The 19,987-nt window shown below is 41.8% G+C and overlaps 1 protein-coding gene across 2 annotated transcripts in view; it reads left to right on the forward strand.

Annotated features, from left to right (window-relative positions):
* Positions 1–19,987, forward strand: part of ncanb (neurocan b) — a 141,716-nt gene that overhangs the window by 89,363 nt on the left and 32,366 nt on the right. The gene's annotated exons all lie outside the window — the stretch shown is intronic.

The raw sequence follows: 19,987 nt of genomic DNA on the forward strand, positions 1-19,987 counted from the left end.
ATATATTCTTCTTTGTACTTTTTTTCCATATCTCTTTTTCTCTCTCTCTCGCACACACATACACACCTGTTGGACCCTTATAAAACCAAAATGTAAGACTGTGTAAAGAACTGATGCATAACTCATATTTAAAGAGGCCAAGAGAAACACCCCCGCTGGGCTTCTGTATTAAACTAATTCATCCTTTGAGACCCACTACTCCCACATCAGCTCATGTGATTGAGCTTGAAAGATTCACGTTTAATATTATTGGCCCCTAACCCACCTTACCGGTGTGTCCACAGATCTGAGTGATGAGGTCAAAAAGGATGGAATTGGAAGAACAGGCTGTGGCTGAAGATAATGGTGGTTGTATTGTAGATACACACAGGCAGCTGTAATATTTGTCAGCAGATCCTCCAAAATCTGGTGGTTTCAGGTGAATTCAGGCAGAACGTAAAATTGGCATGCTTAGAGCTAGAGGTATTGTATGTGATAAAGCTGACTTACTGTATAGGCAATAGTGTAGCATACGTTAGGGACAAGGAAAGAAAGAAAGCTGCGGTCACATAGTTTCACAGTGAGTTGTAAGGGTATGAAAAGGAAGACAGATGGAAAGGGCCGGTACTGCCATGATGCTCCCCGCAGGAGATCCTATTCAATCCTTCATTAATGATGGGATGGATTTATGTGTTTGGCTTCAAATCCTCCAAGTTTGAGTGCTTACGCCAATATGTTGTAGAGTTTCACAGCTTTATTTTTTGTTTCTACTTTTCCTTCAATTGTAGCTCCACTGTTGGCCACGGGGTGAAATACTGCACCATTAGAAAATGATGATTCATGTAATGATGAGCAGTTTTATTGCTAGCATATGATACATCAGCATAGACAAGGATAGGGCTGAATACTGGAAATGTAAATTCAGGTATTTACTGGGAAAACTTAGCTAAATCAATTCCCTTTTCTCAGCAGAAAAACTCCAGGCACTGGAGGATTTGTTTCTGTGTGCACCTTTGTGTTTGTGTACTGAAGACTATACTGAAACAAAGTCACCTCCTCTCAACCTCATTAACACTATGGAAGCATCTTACCTTAAAATGTTGTTTTTCTAGTAATATACCTGGATCTACTTTTTAACTATTCAATTCAATTCAAATCAATTTTATTTATAGTATCAATTCATAACAATAGTTATCTCAAGAGACTTTACAGATAGAGTAGGTCTAGACCACACTCCAGAATTTACAAGGACCCAACAGTTCTAGTAGTTCCCTCCAGAGCAAGCAACAGTGCGACAGTGGCGAGGAAAAACTTCCTTTTAGGCAGAAACCTCGGACAGACCCAGGCTCTACATAGTTTGTTCCAATTTCTTACTGCTTTAACGGCAGCTCAGAGTCCAGCTGTATGGCAAAACATGTTGTAGGAGATGTGTAGATTAAGCAAAGTGTAAACTATGCAGGCAGTTCATCAGGTGACTCAATGGTACAGTATAGTGTAACATTTTGTGTGAAAAATGCGTTTCATGATCATGATCTAACACAGAAATATAACAACAAATACATGGAAGCACACAGATACAACCTCAAGCATACTCAATTGTAAAGTCAAACTCTGTTCTTACTATATGGGAGATGGGTGGATGGCATAATTTCCCGTTTTTCAATCAGCATGGACACTCCTTCCTCTTTAAACTGCACAGGACAATGAGATACAAAGGACATACTGGCTGCAGAGTTGAATGAGCTGTGTGAGTGAGTGTGTGTGTATGAGTGTGTATGTGTGTAGTGTGTGTGTGCGTGTGCGTGTGTGTGTGTGAGTTTGAGTGTGAAGCATGCAGTATCTCTCTGGTATAAGTATACCTGCTCATTAATAAACTGCTGGCCAGGACTCACCTCTCTCTCTCTCTCTCTCTCTCTCTCTCTCTCTCTCTCTCTCTCTCTCTCTCTCTCTCTCCCTCTCTCTTTCTCTTTCTCGCTCTCTCTCTCTCTCTCACACACCCACACACACAGTTTACACTCTCTCATACGCACACATTCACACACTTGCCACCGTGACTTGCCTCCTCATCTTTATTACTCTTCTATGTAATTGAGTCGTCAGCTGAAGTGTCGGGTACAGTGAATAAATATGCATGCAAGAGTCTGATATGGGTGTGTGTGTGTGTGTGTGTGTGTGTGTGTGTGTGTGTGTGTGTGCGTGCTTGTGTGTGTGCGTGTGCATGTTCATGTGTTGTGTGCGTTGTGTGTGTGGGATGGATGCAGCCAATGACTCTGTATACACTGGGTGACAGCTTCAGGAGCAAGTGAAGCATATAAAGGCTGGCCACGTAGAAAGCGGGACAAATTGATTTCCCATGAAGGCGGCGAACTGGGTTTTACACAGGCGGGTCTTATCAGTGTTCCAGAAACACTCAAGAACAACACACACATACACACACACACACAAGCGTCTGCACACTGGGACACAAACTGATATCATAAAGTGTAAAAATAGATCACAAAATGCTACATTCATATGAGAGTGCACACAAACAATAAAAAAACATTACAACATGCACTTATGCAGCAATGCACATATATGTTCTGGTCAGATGACTTTAAAGGTACCCTGTGGAGTTTTGGTCCACTAGTAGCACTAGCAGTGTTTTTTAAGTACTATGCGTCCATGTTTAGTTTCACGGAGTGAAAAAAATGTAATTTCTCCTCGCAGTATTACTAAAGTATGTCTTAATCTTAATCAAGTAGGAAGTATACCCGTAACCTTAGGTTGCTTTCACACATGAACAGTTTGGTCCGTTTTAAACCGAACCCTGAAGCATTTGGTCAAATAGTCCGGGGTCTCAAGTCGCTTCCAACTGCACTAGAATTCAGTTTACTAACCCAACCGTATGAAAAATGTAGCAATGTTGTTAACTTCACCCTGAAATTGCACAGAGTTTACTGACCTGCAGATGTTAAAACTTTTTAAACTTTTTTTGCCATACGCGTCAGGAGAGCAATTCTCATTAAAGTGAATAGGCGCCATTTTGGAATTCAGTTCAGGTATTCAGTTATTTTTATACATCCAGGAAACAGTTATACAAACGCACTGCGAAGCTAAGGTTAGCTCAAGCAGCTACAGTGCAGAGCTTACAACAGTGTCAAAACTATGTTAGACATCACTTACCAGCAGTTTGACAATATTATCATAAGCAGCTAAGAAAGGGATAATGTAGAGCGAGGCGGTTGTTATAGCGACTACAACCCCGACAGGGTGATCAGGATCCCGACGCAAAGCCTCTGTATCAGCCTCTACATTATCCTACTTATTAAATGGCTACTTACCGAATAAATCAATAATCGTATATTTAAGGGGTGCTGCCGTGGTGGACAAATTACCCAGCTGCTGTTTTAATCATTGCAGGAATTGAAATACATTAGCTGAAGCGTTGTAGTGAGCTAGCGGGCTATTGGCTGCTCTAATTCAAATTGAACTGAACATTTCCGTTGACGATGAAGTGAGACACGGTGAATGTTTTCTTGGGGAATATTTATGTTGACGTTTATGCCCTCATTCATCTTGTTTCCTTTTTGCACAGCCGCTGCATGTTGACACACCTGTAAGTTAACGTTAAGCATGTTACAAGGTAGCTAGCTAAGCTAACACATTAGCGTCACTGAACCCGATAAATTATCCGGACTTCTTTCAGCGGATTGATTGATTGATAGCTGTCCTCCAGAGTGAACAGATCTGCGTCTATGGCAATGGTGTGTTATACTAGCAGCGGTCTGTTATTAAGAATATACATTAAGAAAATAACAGACCGCTGTTATTAAGAAAATAACAGACCACATTCTACATTAGAATTCAACCAAATATCAACACCATGATTCTATTTGAATATAGATAATGTATGTCACTTATACCACTAATGTAATATTTTTAGAAATTTGAGCTTTCATCCGACTCACTGACCCTACGTGAAAAAGCATTTTTATTTAATCAGATTATGTTCAAGATATTTGTAATTGTGCTTGTTACAAATTGAAATTAAATTAAATTGACTAATATATTACTTTCCAAAAATATTATTACTGGAAAATAACTGCAATTATTGATTGAAATTGATCAGCCCTAACCTAAACATAATCTAACTTTGACTATAGAGCCAGTTTTAAGTCTAAAACATCCTCTTTAAGAACCGGGAATGGTCAAATGTTCATCATCATTCCATCTGTTCATTCATGTATGACCATATAGTCCATACATCCACATGTACACAAAGTGCACACCCTATGGTGACCTTGTCCAACATTAGAAAGTGGATTTTTATTTTCTATCTCCATGGTAGCGAGCCAGAGATTCTGAAGAAAATAGCAGGAGACAAGAATGAGACAGAGAGATATCTAGCAAGAAGGCATGACAGAGAGGCAGAGCAAAGATGATTGAGAGAGTAAAGTCCTTGACCAGGCCTGCCTGAGTATGATTGACTGTCAAACACAAATTAGCTGAAAAATTGTAAATAGGTCTTCCTTAAGATTTACCAGAGGCTGTTTGTTTGGTTCGTGATCCTTTTCTTTTCAGAAATAGATTTAAAGATTCAACATCAGAGCTCCCTCTACTCAGTCAGTGATTAATTGATTCTGACAGCAGTAGGAAAAAAATAGATAATTCCACTCTACTATTTCCTCTTTAAGTATGTCAGAAATAGCGACAGGAGGCAGAGAATAGCCTGTCATTCACCCCTCTAGGGAACTGCTCTACTTTAAGACTAGAGTTATTGTATTTTTTAAGTGTGTACGCTCACAGAAGTGAAGACCAAGAGAGAAGGAAAGGAAGAAGGAAGCAGGGAAGGAAAGATAATAGGTAGGATGGAAGGTAAAAGGGAAAGAAAAAACAGAAGAAAGCAATGAAATGTAATCAAAAGGAAGGAAGGATGAAAGGATGCCAAAAAGGAAGCGAAGAGATGAGAAATTGAATAAGGGAAGGAAGAGAATGAGGAAGACAGATGGAGTAACAGAGACTACGTTTACATGCACATAATATAACCTGATTTTTGCCCTAATTCCGAAAAAGACAATATTCCGACTAACCGTTTCACATGGCTATTAACAGTAAGTTTTCCACTAATATTCCTGTTTACATGTAGCCCTGAATTGTTTTAGTTAGATTAGTTTACCAGCGGCGGCGGACTATGTTGGACTGTGCGAACACAGCGTCCCTCTTTCATTCCTTCAGACAGCTTCTTGAAAAGGTCGGCACAGCCATGCGTGCAAACATCCAAAAACCTGTTGATATCCCAGTTTTTGATCATGTTTAAAAGTTGCTGCAGTTCTCCTTCTTATCGGGTCTGCAGCCTTGCAGACTGCTGGCTGGTTTGTTTGTTTACAGCAACCATAGCAACACACAGCGCTGACCACAAGACGTAAACAGGCAAGACGTTGTAAGCTGTGTACATGTCCAAAGAATGCCTCTTAAAGCCGAATAATACCAGAATATCCCACATGTCTTAATCGGAAAAGGCTATATTTGGAAAAAGACCTTATTTGGAATAACCAACCGCAATATGGTATTTACATGACATGGATCAAATTCAGAATATTGTCATATTCTGAATAATAGTGGAATATTGGTGTGCATGTAAACGTACTGAGTGAGGGAGTGAAAGAAAGAGGGAAAGACAAGTAGTAGCATAAGTGATCCATTGTAAGAGGTGGATGTGTAGCTCCTTTAAGCTGCGGTGAGCTGTGTTAATGATCACGCCCTGGGTATCTCGGGCAGATAAAGTTGTCAAGTAACAGGCCAAACCCCACGGGGCCCTGAGGGACGCTGCCGCTGCCACCACCAGGAGCCCTAAAGAGACACCTGTAAACCCTCCCGACTCAAAGGAAATTAGCCTGGTGAGACCCACAGGGGTAAAGGAGGATAAACTTGCCATTTAGAGATCTCCAGAGGGAGGGAGAGAAAATAGAAGGTGAAGAGACTCGGAAGTGACTAATGAAAAGAAGTATGGAAGGCGGTGAGGAAAGGAGGAAATTACTCTGGAGGAAAAGGAATGAAGAGGAGAAAGTCACAGAAAAAGAAGACTACGTCTACAACTGCTGCTGATGATTCTCTGGCTCTATTCTTTATTTCCTGTTATTTCAAAGTCTTCCTCTCCTTCTGCGCGGAGACAGAAATAGAGAGCGAGGCTTTATGATACTGGTGGCACTGTGGCAGCTTGCTTGGCTTCTCCTGTCCCTGGCTTCTTTTTCCTGGCCATTGGCCCTCTCCCACACAAAATATAAACAGGCACTGAAGATGGAGCCAGTATACACACACACACAAACACACAAACACACACACACACACACAGTGTCAGTGAGTGAGTCAGACTGTCAGAACTTAGGGCTAGCAGAGCGATGTGAGATGTTGTGACACTTTACCTCATTACATTTTCCCAGGCTGTTATGAATGTTGCAGAAGCGCTGTCAACCAAAGCGAGGACCTGTCAGAAACACACTATTGGCACACACACACACACGCGGTCTCTGACGCATGCATACTGACATGTCAACTTTGCAACACGTGAATTAAGATGACTCTTTTTGCTGTTTTTGTATTTCGGGTCGCCTTGTGATTTTTGGAAACGACTACAAGGCAGGTTTAAGGGCTTCAGATCTCGTAAACCCAGACGATTTGGATCGTTGCCTGCACGCCGCTCTCAGCACAGTCGTTGGAGCGTCTGGGGCTAGCTAGGGATAGCAGATCCCTGCTCATTCTAACATCTTAGTCAAGGAAAAGGGATGAAACATTTGCTCTATCTTCACCTGAAACCGAAGGACTTTCTACAGAAGCTGGATCCCCTGATAGGTTGAGTTCTCTGGAGAGCAGCACAGAGCCTTGGGCTCTACCAGAGCTGCTGTGTAGTCTGTCTATTTCTCTTCTCTCTGCTGATCCTGATCCCTTTGTAATCCATCCGCACCCAAACACAGGGACTCGGGACCCTACAGCATACTGCTAGCACAGACACACACACAAACACACAAGAATCACACTACTTTACTAACCATTCTCTGCTATTTGCAAAAACAGAACTATCACATTTATTTTAAAGAAATGGTTTGTTAAAAGTGGAAATCCAGCGTTGTGAAATGGTATCATATTCTAGGATTTCTTTTCTTTTTTTGGCCACTTTATAGAAACTGAATTCAAGCCACGTATATGGATCAAGTATCTCTGAGATAAGGAAGAACATGGAGGGACCTTCTGCGAGGCCCAACACGCTGTATCTTTGTTGTGTACATAAGGACACTGGACGAGTGGTTTATGCACGCAACTCACTTTATTTTCAGGAAACTGGAACTGACAATTCCAGACCAACACAGCTGCATACTAAACATGCGGTGAGGCATTACCAAACAAACAGATTAATTCGTCCTGAACGGACATAATATTTTCCCCTCTCTGGGCGGTTCAAATGTGAAAGGTAGACACAAAGTCCTTCAGGAGATCAGGTTGTGCCCTCGCACACACTGGCTGTGGAGAACACACAGCTGAAGCAAACAGTGGTGTGGGCTCTGGGGCCAGGGGCCGCGGCAATGGGGATGGGGCCACTGGGTGTGACGACAAGGGAGCGACTTCAGGCTGTGTGGCTGATTGAGTTATAGGGTCCTCCTGCTCCGCTCTTGGGGCCTTATGTCCCAGGAGGGCAGAGCGGCAATTTTTGGCAAATCCAGTTGGAACATGTTTTTCTTAGTGGCAGTGGAACCCTGGGGTGACTTGGGTTTTCCCTTCGTAACACTGAAAGCAAGATTTAACACAGACCGATGAAGTCAGTTTGAGCTAAGTGTTCTCGTGGTCATTAGTGCTTCGTGCACACAATCAGACAAATGCGCGCTGCTGACAGCCATGGACGTGCACTATCTGCTGTCTTGAAGCGATACGTCCCTTGTTTCTAATGATTAGAGGCTGTACAGAATAGGTTAACACGTGGTTTATTTTCCAAAACACCAAATTTTTGTTACGTAATGCTGGCAACCTTTTCACGGTGTGGAGTCTCTGCTTAAATCAGCACTGGAGTTGAGCGATGCACAAACTTCGCGCACCTGCAGTAGCTAGTCGCTAGCTAGTAGGGCAGCAAGCTGCTGTCAGCACGTGCCACGCTAGCACTAGCGAGCATTATACGTGTTTTACAAAGAGACGCCATTTGTCAAGGAAGTAAAGGCTGGACTACAAACAGAGTTGTTCGGAGCAGTTGGTGAACAGTGTTTTCTGTTGGAGATGGGAATTCCCCTTTGTGTGGACTTTGGGTTTTTTCCTTTGTAAATCTATAACTTAAACAAAAAGATATATAACACAACAAAGAAAAGGAAAAAGCTACAAGGCATAATATAAGCAATTTAATGATGATTCTCTCCGTGTCAATTTAGCTGCACATTCCGCTGCACTTTCAATTTGAAATGCAATGGTGACAGCCCTGGCCAGTGCCACAATCATGTGATTTTGAGTAGCAACGTCCCCTTATTTTAGACTGTGTAGTGGGCTCAATCAGTTGAACACGTATTATCTCGTCTGTCAATGCGCCAAAGTTACAATGGCTGGCTAAACCTTTCAGGTTGGAGACGTACTGATGGACAAATTCACCTGGAAGTTGAAGCCGTGCCTAAACATAAACCACCTCAATAAGGTGCTCGGTGGGGCAGCAAACTGATCTTTCAAAAGTTCCACTGTCCCTGCGTAGTCTGTATTTGTCTCAGTGCCAGTTTACGTCTCCAGTACACATTGTCCCTCGACTCCCAAACAGTGCCTCAGCATGCGGTTTTCCGAGCTGCACTTATGTTGTCTAGTCCCGTGGCTAGAAGGTACATTTCAAAGGACTGATGCCAGCGATTCCAAGTGCGAGGAAAGCAGGTGGAGGAGAAAGAGGAAATTCAGCCATCCATATCGACAAATATGAAGGACACTGGACGAGTGGTTTATGCATGCAACTCACTTTACTTCCAGGAAACCGGAACTGGCTGTTTCAGACCAACACAGCTGCATACTAAACATGCAGCGAGCCATTATCAAACAAACAGAGATTAATTCGTCCTGAACGGATTTAATAATCTTCTCTAAAGATGTAATAATCCTTGAAAACAAAAAAGAGGTTTGGTCTCCCAAATATATTCACTTATCCGGGATGCCTCTTATAAAACCCACCCTATCTTACATGTTTTGTCGAGCGATCTGGTACGCTACAGCAAAGGTAATTCCCTGGACTGGGATCAGATTTGGTCCTCGATTGTCTGTTTCTAAAAACCCAGACCATCAACAGTTCCATTATACTTATAGCCACAGAAGATAGACAACATCTCCAATCTGCACCCTGTGCTCAGATGGACTTATAGGCGTATACATACATATGCATTGGGAATGCAAGAACGTGAGCCCTTTTTTGGGGTGAAGTCTGTGCTACTTTATCTAATGTACTGGATCGCTGTACCATGTTCTCCCGCTGTGCTGCTCTTGAATGATACCTCCTCATTAAAGATGACATGTTGGAAAATGCGTATGCTCTTAACATGCATGACTGCTGCCAATAAGATGCTGGCTTTACGCTGGAAACCTCCACATACAATCACTGAGTCCCAATGGATTAACACATACATAGATATAGTTGATATGGAGCTATCAGTGGCAAGAATGCACAATGCTGGAGATGATACTGGCAAACAATGGCAGATAAGATTAAGGAATTGCTGTAATAACTACCTGTAAGTGCATTTTTTGGTCTCTCATGTCCTGTAAGAGTTTTACAGAGATCCAGGTTTATATGTGTGTGTGTATATATATATATATATATATACACATACATATATATATATATAGACTGCTCTAGCATCTTTTTTCTGAGATAGCAGAAGAAACTAATTGTGGGACAAGGCTACACACGAGAACACCTGTGCAAGAAGATGTCACAATAGCAGTAGTAGTTAGTTTAAAGTTGACGAATGTTGTCTCTCTTTGTTTATGCCAGTTAACAAAGTTGATGTCCATGGCTCGTACTATCAGTGTAAGCTGTGGAGTGTCATGGTTCTATTCAGCATGTTGCTCGAAAAAGTTACACTTCAAGCAGACACAGAGACATTAACATTCATTTGGCTTTGTGTTTTATGGAAGTAGATGTGCTGTATTTATATAGTTTTCTAGTCTCTAGTCTCCATACAGGATACATTCATCATTCACACACTGTGGCCGAGGCTGCCGTACAAGGTGCCACCTGCTCATCAGATAAACATTCACACACATTCACACTCCGATGCACAGCACCAGGGGCAACTCGGGGTTCAGTGTCTTGCCCAAGGACACTTCGACGTGCAACTGCAGGGCCAGGGATCGAACCACCAACCTTCCGATTGGCAGGCAACCGCTCTACCATTGAGCCACTGCCGCCCTGAAGTCTGAAACTTGTTGCTGTCCACCAAAATCCTGAGGGAAATATTTGGTTGATTATCAGGTGATAATCATATTTGGGTTTGGTGTGGTTTAAGAAACTCTTTCTCTCCTGCACCTGTTCACTCACACAATCCTTACACAAACGGACACATAGGTTCATTAAAACATTTATATAATAAACATGTTCTGCTCATTAATGCTGCTGTACCCACCAGCATTAAAGGTATTGACACAACACAACATGTTCCGTTAAGTGGGCATGCTGTTTGGACTAAAGGCGGTTCAATAGAAAGGTATCCATCTTTGTAGAAGGGCATTAAAATGTCAATGCCCCTCAGCTAGCTAAAGGAAGTCAATCATCCAGGGTCTCGCACAATGAAAAATGACAAACACAAAGAGCCTTTCAGCAAAAACCTTTGTGTGACAAACATTTCCATTTCAAAGCCTCCATTTTACACGATGTCATGTCAATTTATTTTTACATAATGTCTGCTGTGGTTCAGAGGCAACTAGGCGAATGTAGAAAGAGTGACCAGATCTGTCACTGCTGTTGGTTGATGAAGTGGCAGACTGCCACCATGTGTGTTTGCTAGAGTGTGTTTTTGTAAAGGTGTCACAGATAGAGCAATTGGGAGTTTGCTTGCATGCATGTGCGTTTTCTACTACGTAGCTGACATAAAGTATTCCCCTGCCCCATTAATGCTGTCCCTTCATGCCCTCCATACCACCCTGTCAGATGTGAATTCTCCAGGTGGCATTTACTGGTCCAAAGGTTCTCTGTGTAATTGATCAAGCTGCTGTTTGATCTGTACGGGTGGCATTTACTCTACAGAGAAAAATGTGCTTTTCCGACTCTGTTGAGACAAACTGGACGGCTTTCAAATGCCCTTGCCTGCCACCTACAGAAGTTTGGTGTGGACGGATCATATAGAGCGAATAATGAGATTTTCTTTGTTCTCAGTCCAATGTTTGCTTGTGTATTTGTACATGTGTACTTGCATGAGGAATCAACACAATGCTTTTCTTTCTCTCTATAGCCCTTTTTTTGATCATGTTGCTGTCCTGTTTATCTTTTTGCTTAATGAAGCAGTTTTTCTCAGGATTATACACCTAAGACATTTTCAGAAACGACTCCTTTCCCTCTAATATTAAATGGCTCTGAAAATACATACATAAAAAGTCCCACTTAGTATTGAATTTCACTGCTCCCAGCACTCTTATAGTCGTTAGGTTGACAGGCAATGGCTGCGATCTTGACCTTCGATGTGGATGTTTGTAGTAGTTTGGGCTTTTTAACTGGGCAGCCAACATCTTCACTTTCTCTTAAAACCACATTCAGAATAAACCTTTTAAGACGTGTGCAGAGAAAATTGGAGCTATTTTTGTGTCAGATCCAACAAATGCCAAGTAAAAAAATATCCCAAATGCTTCTCGCTTTGACATTCTTTTTACTTGATGTTGTGGGTGAATATTAATGAGTGTGTGGAGCAGTGAAAAGGACATTTGCAAAACAACTTACTGCTACTTAATCAAAAAGATGACCAAAAGAAGTCCAACGGATTCATTTTATTCGTTCACAAATAAGAATACAGACATTTCAGACTGTGGCTGTCATCAGTGAACTAGAAAAGGCTTTCTTTGTGCAACTGAATACCTAAGTAACATTGTGTTTGTGGTATCCATATTTTGACCTCTGACCCCAACATCCATGCCTTATATGAAACTGGTTACCCTATTCAGGGTCACATGGTGTGGAACCGATCCCTTTGGGCAAGAGGTGGGGTACACCCTGGACAGGTCACCAGACTATTTCTGGGCTGACACATAAGTTCCTTTCATACATGCACTGCAACCCTGAAGATATCTAGTATGTATGTAAGAACACAAATATCTGAATCATACGGACTGGACGTGAACCCTGCTAGCTCGCTAGTACAAAGTCGGGTTGAGGCTGTGTGTGAATACAACAGGTCCTTGTCCGGAGAATTCACAGCAAGTGAGTGGGCGTGTTGATGACATTTCTATCATGCGGCTTGCTCAAAATTGGAAGAAAAAAAATCCATCTTGTACTTTTCACCGACAGGTCGAAGGATCTATCAGCTGATGCAACAGGATCGGCTATGGTAGTCCAGGGGATGAATGTCAAACTTCACAAAATAACATCAACTACCTGACTGTGTATACTGTAAAGGTGTATGCTATTCTGATGGCAGTTCAGTGGATTGAACAGATTCAACCTTGTAAAATATGAATATATTGTTGGAAATCCAGAGTATTACGAGGTCCGATGCATCCCAGAGTCAGCCTGATTTAGTAAATTCAATCCTGTCAGCATTACTAGAGTACCAAGGAGGGGAAGTGAGGTGACTTTCTTATGGGTCCCAGGATATAATGGTATTCCAGTCAATGAAAAGGTGGATAGGTTGGCAAAGGAAGCTGTTAAAATGAGACACATAGAGATAAACATAAAATGACCTAAATCTAAAGGAAAAAGTATTGTTATGAAAATAGTACTGGGAGGAGGAAACAAAAAGGGGTGGGGTAAAAAATCAATACAGCATAGTATCGCGATATTTTCAGTGACAATACTGCATCGATACACAGGCGCCAAGTATCGATATTTTATTATACATGTGTTAGTCAGTTTGTCTGCTTGACAATCCCATTTTGCAGCAATAAAATTGAAGTGATATGAACAAACAAAGAAATGTATCCTTTTATATAAAACAGATGTTGACAAAGTTTCCTTTGAGGGACATCATTTGAAATTGGGGAAAAGTAGAAGTTGGAAAAAAGGTTAAAAATTGCAATACATCGCAGAATATTGCAATGTTTTTAAAATCGCAATAATATCGTATCGGGGCTTAAGTATGGCGGCTTCTGGTGATTCCCACCCCTAAAAGGGGGACACCTTTATTCTATTCAGAGAAGGCAGTACTTTAAGCAAGGGGGGTATAGGAGGGAACAGGTCACGTTGACCAGCATGAGAATAAGACACTCAGAACTGCAAAACTATATCTATACACTATATCTTGAGGAAGCATCTAACCAGGTTATGCGAGCACTGCCAGCACCCAAAAACTCTTGGTTTTATCAGTCTTAGGCTCAGACAAAATTTCATCACGTCTCATGCTACTCAAGGAGAAATTTGTGGAGTAAGAAATGCCCAAAAAAGCTTCAAATCCATTGAGTGGTGCTTCTATGTTGTCATTTGTCTCTAAAGTGGGCTTTTCATTAATCCATTGACCCTCAGGATTCTCTAATAGTTACTTAGAAAGTGTGATTTCAAAGTGAATATTTCTTTATCTTGAGATGAAGAAGCCTCTATTAGTACGGATCCTGCCTCATTATTTTAGCACAGGCTCTTCTTCCCACTTCCTCATTGGTAAAATAGGCTGTATGTAATGGGTAGTTTGTGATGTTATCTTTTAGAGTTTGTCCTTTTCAAAAATCAGTTCCCACAACCAGCAGAAAGTGGAACATTCCCTCTCTTGCAGGTGTACAGTATAACCATGGAGTGCTTTTTATGGCAGAGTTACTAGACCACTAAAATAATATACCATGTTTTAATGCGTGCCAGTCCTTGGCTGAAATATTGATTCTTCTCTCCAAGCCTTTATTACCATCTGAGTGGACTCTCTCTTTGTCTCTCTCTCTGCTGGACACTTCCTGGCTAAAGCCGCAAGGATTTATAGCCATGAAATTGCTCTTTTATGAAAAGGAGAAAGCTGTTTACTTTTTATGTGGCCTGAGCATTTACAAACGCTGTGGCCGGAGCATAAATTGAAGCATAAATCTCCCTGTGGCAAACTCAGAAATGTCCTTTCTGAAAGCATCAGGGAGGACGTGACGGTGATGAAGCTGATCTCGGGCTGGGCATAGCTCTGGTCGAGTACACATGTAATAGAAATTTTATCTGATCTATTGAACTGACAATCCCAAAGGGGAAAGACTAACCCAGGGCCTTCTCTCACGGGATTTTTCTTAGCTTCCCATCTCATTCGGCCTCTCTCCCTTTCCTGTCCCTTTTCAATTATTCATACCCTGGTTTCGACACATGCCTGCAGTAAGCCTCCAGATATTTTGTCAACCGACACCACCCCCGGTTTGTCTGGCTGCTCTCTCTCCATCCTACCCCATATTCCTCTATCTCTATTTCCCCATCTTCCGTCCTCACACTCGCCAGCTTTCCTCAGATACACCCAGAGAGGCGGGGATAAACAACAAGAGCGGGTTACATATTTATCCTGCAATCAAACATTCCCATCCACACTGTATTTTTCAATCAGCGATGAACCACTTTTAATCCTCCTCAGCCATAAGGTCACGTCTTTTCACATGCATTTTGCTGCTTCTCCTGACAGATTCAAATGACTTAAAGAAAAGCTCGTAGCTGCACCCAGCAATTACCACGGTGGCTGGCACCTGTTTGTCCCTCTATCCATTTCTCTGCCAGAAGATAAGTGGAGCACTGCTCTCCTAGTCTCCCTGGAGACGACTAGTGCCTAGGCCTGATTTTGTTGTACTGGGGAGCGAGCCAGATAGTCATAGACACACACATACACATACACACACACACACACACACACACACACATACACATACACACACACACACACAGCCACCTGCTTAAGTTGGATGGTTCTCTCATTAAGCCAGTTTGGCAGAATGGACATTGAGTAAGCTTTGAGTGGACCGGCCTGCTGTGCTCTGGCCCTCAACTCTCCGTTTGACTAGAGGTGAGGTAGACAGCAACACACACTAAGGAACAATGTGTTGTCATCGCCATATGGTACACAGTAGTAACAATAACTTCGTTATTTAGATTCAGCACGACCATGTAAGTCCCCCCTCCTCTCAAAAATGTTTAGCTTGTTTTGACTTCACTTGGATGTGTGAGCGATGTCTGTGGAGAGTTTGAGTTTCTCTGCGGAAGAGAGAAAGTCTCTTTTTTTCTTTCAGGGCTGAGTTTGAGATGTGTTTCTTACACAGCAACACATGCTCACACAGTTTGAGATGTGTACGTGTGAGCATGATTTTGGTTTAAAAGCCAATCGTGGTCCAGTATGCAACTTGAACAAGTGTGGTGTGGAAGCTTGAAACCTCCAGTGCACATACACTGAGAATGGACTTTGCAGTAATGTAGGTGTTGAGTAGTAAATGAAATGAGTAATGTCTGCATATTCAGAGATTTATAATTTAATTTCAACTTTTTTTGCTGAAAAATCTTATTACACTGTTTATATAAGTCTTAAAACATGTCTGGAACATATCTTTAATCCTCAACCTTGGGGTTCCAGGGTAGCCGACCTGGTAGAGCATGTATAGAGGTTTACTCTTCAACGCAGCGGCCGCAGGTTTGATTTCTACCTGCGGCCCTCTGCTGCCCATCTTTGCCCCTCTCTCTCTCTCTTCCCTTTCATGTCTTCAGCTGTCCTATAAATAAAGGCCTAAATTACCCGAAAAATAAATCTTTTTTTTAGCTTCAATCATGGTCCACTTAATAGCTTTCCTCAGACCTTTTTACAATATCTCCACTACCACCACCTATTCACCATATTCACCGTAATATGATTGAAGTTCCATACTTGGGTCACATGATGACATCTCCATGACAACAGAACAAACGCCATCCACAGATGAAGATGCTGTTTAAAACAAGCCAAAACAAGCTTGGACCTTTGAGTTAAGATTGTTACAGATGTGTGTTTTAATTGTAGCTTGACCAATAATATTTAAGGGGTTAAGAAATCCCAAAATAAAATCAATCAGCTTTTTTATGTACATAAACACAAAACATAAATGAACATTCTTGAGTTTTGTCAAATTGTGCCCATCATGGCATTTAATTATAAGTGCTGCCTGGTCAACAAACTATTTAATAAAGAGATCTTATCCAAATGATCTTAAACACATATTTTGCATATCTGTATTGCAATTTCTTGTCGTTATAAAGACAGATTAGTGAAGCTTATTATGCCTAAATCTGATGCTACTGTTTGTTCTGCAACTGTTAATCTCACGTTGCCAGAGCTCTAGTTATTAAGTACACAGAGGCCAGCCATCTGATTGGTTGCGAGTGAAAATGCCCATCTCATACAATGAAGTTATCTGGGGTTGGCTATCTACGTCAGCTGCCAATGTTTTGAGTACCACTATGTTGGTTCCCATGACAATGCCCACCTGCCTACAGTTGCCCCTCTAACAGCTGGTGTTCAGAGCAGTACTTTGTTGACCCCCAGTGAGGAGGTTTATCGACTCCTTAACCCAGTGCTGCATTGCTTAAAGTGCACATATCATGCAAATTTTAGGTTCATGAATTGTATATTGAGGTTGTACCAGAACAGGGTTTTTGTGATTTATTTTGTGGTGGAGACATAGACACTGTGCCTCTGCTCTGATGGGAGGGGCTGGTGGGTGTGAATACACAAATGTTTTGGCCAATGACGTAGGCGGCCCTGCCGATTTTGACCAGCTCATCCGGAGACTGATTGCAGGATATATTCAGAAACCCATATCTCGCTCAGTACAGCATGGATGTTTTTTTTTTCAAGTTTGCATGTGTGTGGAAGCACCAGAGACACAGAAATAACACCCCAAATCCCAGAACAAGTGATTTCTTTTACAATATGGGCACTTTAATGAGGCCAGATGCTGGCTCATATTAGGCCGAGTAGCTGTTTAGGTTGTTGTTTTTGAACAGCTGTACTGACAACCTGCTCATCTGTTGGTTCACAGTGTAGAGGGATTCCAGTGTCTATCATTCATGATTGATCCTATTGTAATTCCATGGAGTTCCTCAGAGGTTCATTCAGAGGTCTCTATTCATTTAGCCATAATTAGCCTTAATATGGATTGTACACACACATATATATTTATATATATATATATATATATATATATATATATATATATATAATAATAATAATTTCTCTAACAAAAAACATAGCAAAAATTGAATCTGCTCTGTATTTTATATTTAGGTCATCACACCTGGACTCCTGCAGGCAGTTTAATTGCCACGGACAAGTTTCAATGACTTGGTTGAAACTTGAAATTGAAACTTAAAATGTAATGCCTGGTAAGATTAAATATACTGCTGTTTGTCCTTTAACGTCCACATCACACCATTTAACAGTATTAACCCACCGAGGCTTCTCTTCACCGCCAAGCAGCTCCGACACTGGGTCCCCTTGTTTGGCGGCTATTAACCGTCACAATTGGCAAAAGGCAATTTAGTATTGAACTTTTTTTTAAAGTTGGAGGACTTACAAGAGAAAGATTAACAACAACAAAAAGGAAAATTGAAGCATCAGAGGCTGAGATATCCCAACTTTTTATAACTCTCTTCTAATATGGGTCAAGATCCATTCATGTTGGATCTCACAATTCCCATAATGCAATTCAACAGCATCTTTCATGAGACCCTACCTGTCTCTGTCCACACCTCCAGTTTGTAATGCAGGATTCCTGTTAAAAAATCAAAGTCTCAAACCCAATCTGAGATAACCCTGATGACATCACTGTGACGTTATCAGGGTTTTTATACTATACTATACTATACTACTGAAGGCATTATGATGTACGTTTTTACAGGCTGAGTAGTACTCAATGCAGGGCTGTAATACTCGAGTCCGGTCTTAGACTCGAGTCCGGACTCGGAGTTTTTCTATGATTTAGGACTTGTCTCAGACTTGCTAGTATTTGGACTCGGACTTGTCTCGGACTTGGCCACTGGTCTTGCCCACTATGGCTTTTGGTCTCGACCAAGTCCAGGTGTCTTTATTATGTTGATAATAATATTGGAGGGAAAGTGAAACCCAAATTGATACTGTCATGCATAAGACCTTTTTTTCTGTCCTGGACTCAGTCTTGACTTGGACTCAAACCTTTTTGGACTCGGTCTTGTCTTGGACTTGAACCTTTTTGGACTCTGTCTTGACTCGGACTTGAACCTCTTTGGACTCGGTTTTGACTTGGACTCAACTAGTCCTGGTCTTAGACTTGTCTTGGACTCGACTAAGGTGGTCTTGACTACAGCCCTGACTCAATGTAAACTTAGCTTCATGTTTAAAATCAGTGGAATGCAATTTAAATGTCCTGTAAAGGACACTCAGACCATTAATATAGCAGGAGACAAATATTTGCTATGTAACGATATAGTGGAGTAATGACGTCCTGAGCAGAGAATAAAATTACACTCCCTCTGTGTGTGTTGTAATCCAAACTGTGTTCTTTGTTCTGTTGGTCTAGCCAGTGGCTGCACTATTTCCGTTATAAGCTTGCGGCCAGCAGTGCTACACCCCCCCACCATTACGGCTCAACCACCCCCAATGTTGTTAGTATTTCAATATTTCAAGTACAGCACCTTTTAAATCTAAAAAGTAATCAATCAGTGTGTGACTTTCTTCCTGTCTCTGCAGTGTTATTCCATTTCTCTAGATTTTATTATTTCACCCCATGTGGATGGATATACGACGATACACTAAACCAACACAAATGCCATCTCATTCTCACTCCTCTGGCTTGGTCTCTACCTGCTTCATCAAATTCAGCCTTTAATATCAGCCAGCCCAAAGCGGGGGAACCAACAATGAAGCTGTCATGCTGCTTTATCCAAACAGACTCTTCCGCCGCAAACGCTGTCTGCCTGCAAAGCCCCTGTAATCCAACCCTGAAACTTGCCAACTTTCCAAAGTCGTAGCATCACTTCACCTCTCCACTTGTTTTCATTACCTCTCCTTCATTCTCTGTTTTTGAGCATCTCTCTGTCCCAACAACATTCCCCACTCTTCAGACTTTCTCCTGCCTCCCCCCTCTGCGTTCACTTCCACTACCATGACCTCTTGCTCCAGGGACTCACGTGGTTATTGTGATTGCAGTGGATTGTGGGATACCAGCTGCAGTTTTAATGATTTTGCCCCCAGGCCCAGATCAGCCAGAGAAATACAGTTACCACCTCTTCAACAGAATGAGAACTCTCACCCCAGCTACACCTCTGCAAAATATGTGTGTGTGTGTGTGTGTGTGTGTGTGTGTGTGTGTGTGTGTGTGTGTGTGTGTGTGTGTGTGTGTGTGTGTGTGTGTGTGTTTGTGTGTGTGTCTTGTGTGTGTGTTGTGTGTGTGTGTGTGTTGTGTGTGTGTGTGTGTTATGTGTGTGTGTGTGGTGGTTGAGGATTCATGTGATGGACTGTGACAAGCATTTATACTTGTTTTTGACATTGCACATAGAGATGCTGTATGGCATATGTCAAAATTTTATGTTTTTATATTGATTTAAACACAGTATTGCTAGCTACTAGCAAGACGGCTTTGTGCATCAGTGTGGGCAGTGTTATTGAGAAAAATCGGAAGCTCCTCCATCTGAATGTCTTCCTCCCTCTAATCTCCACGTTTCTCTCTCCTTCTACCTTACACCTCACTCAGGACTCTCCCTTGCTCCTGCAGATCTGCACGTCTTGCAAACACATTACAATTAGCATGATGCGCTACAGTGCATCCCAAACCACTCTCTGATGAAGTTCAATCATTCACTTTAATTATGACTTTCCCAGAAACACCTCTTATTCTCCAAAAAAGTTTGATCTCTCAGGGGTTTGTGCAGTAAAAC

Source organism: Etheostoma spectabile, chromosome 9 (assembly GCF_008692095.1).
Source record: "Etheostoma spectabile isolate EspeVRDwgs_2016 chromosome 9, UIUC_Espe_1.0, whole genome shotgun sequence".
Taxonomy (NCBI): Eukaryota; Metazoa; Chordata; class Actinopteri; order Perciformes; family Percidae; genus Etheostoma; species Etheostoma spectabile.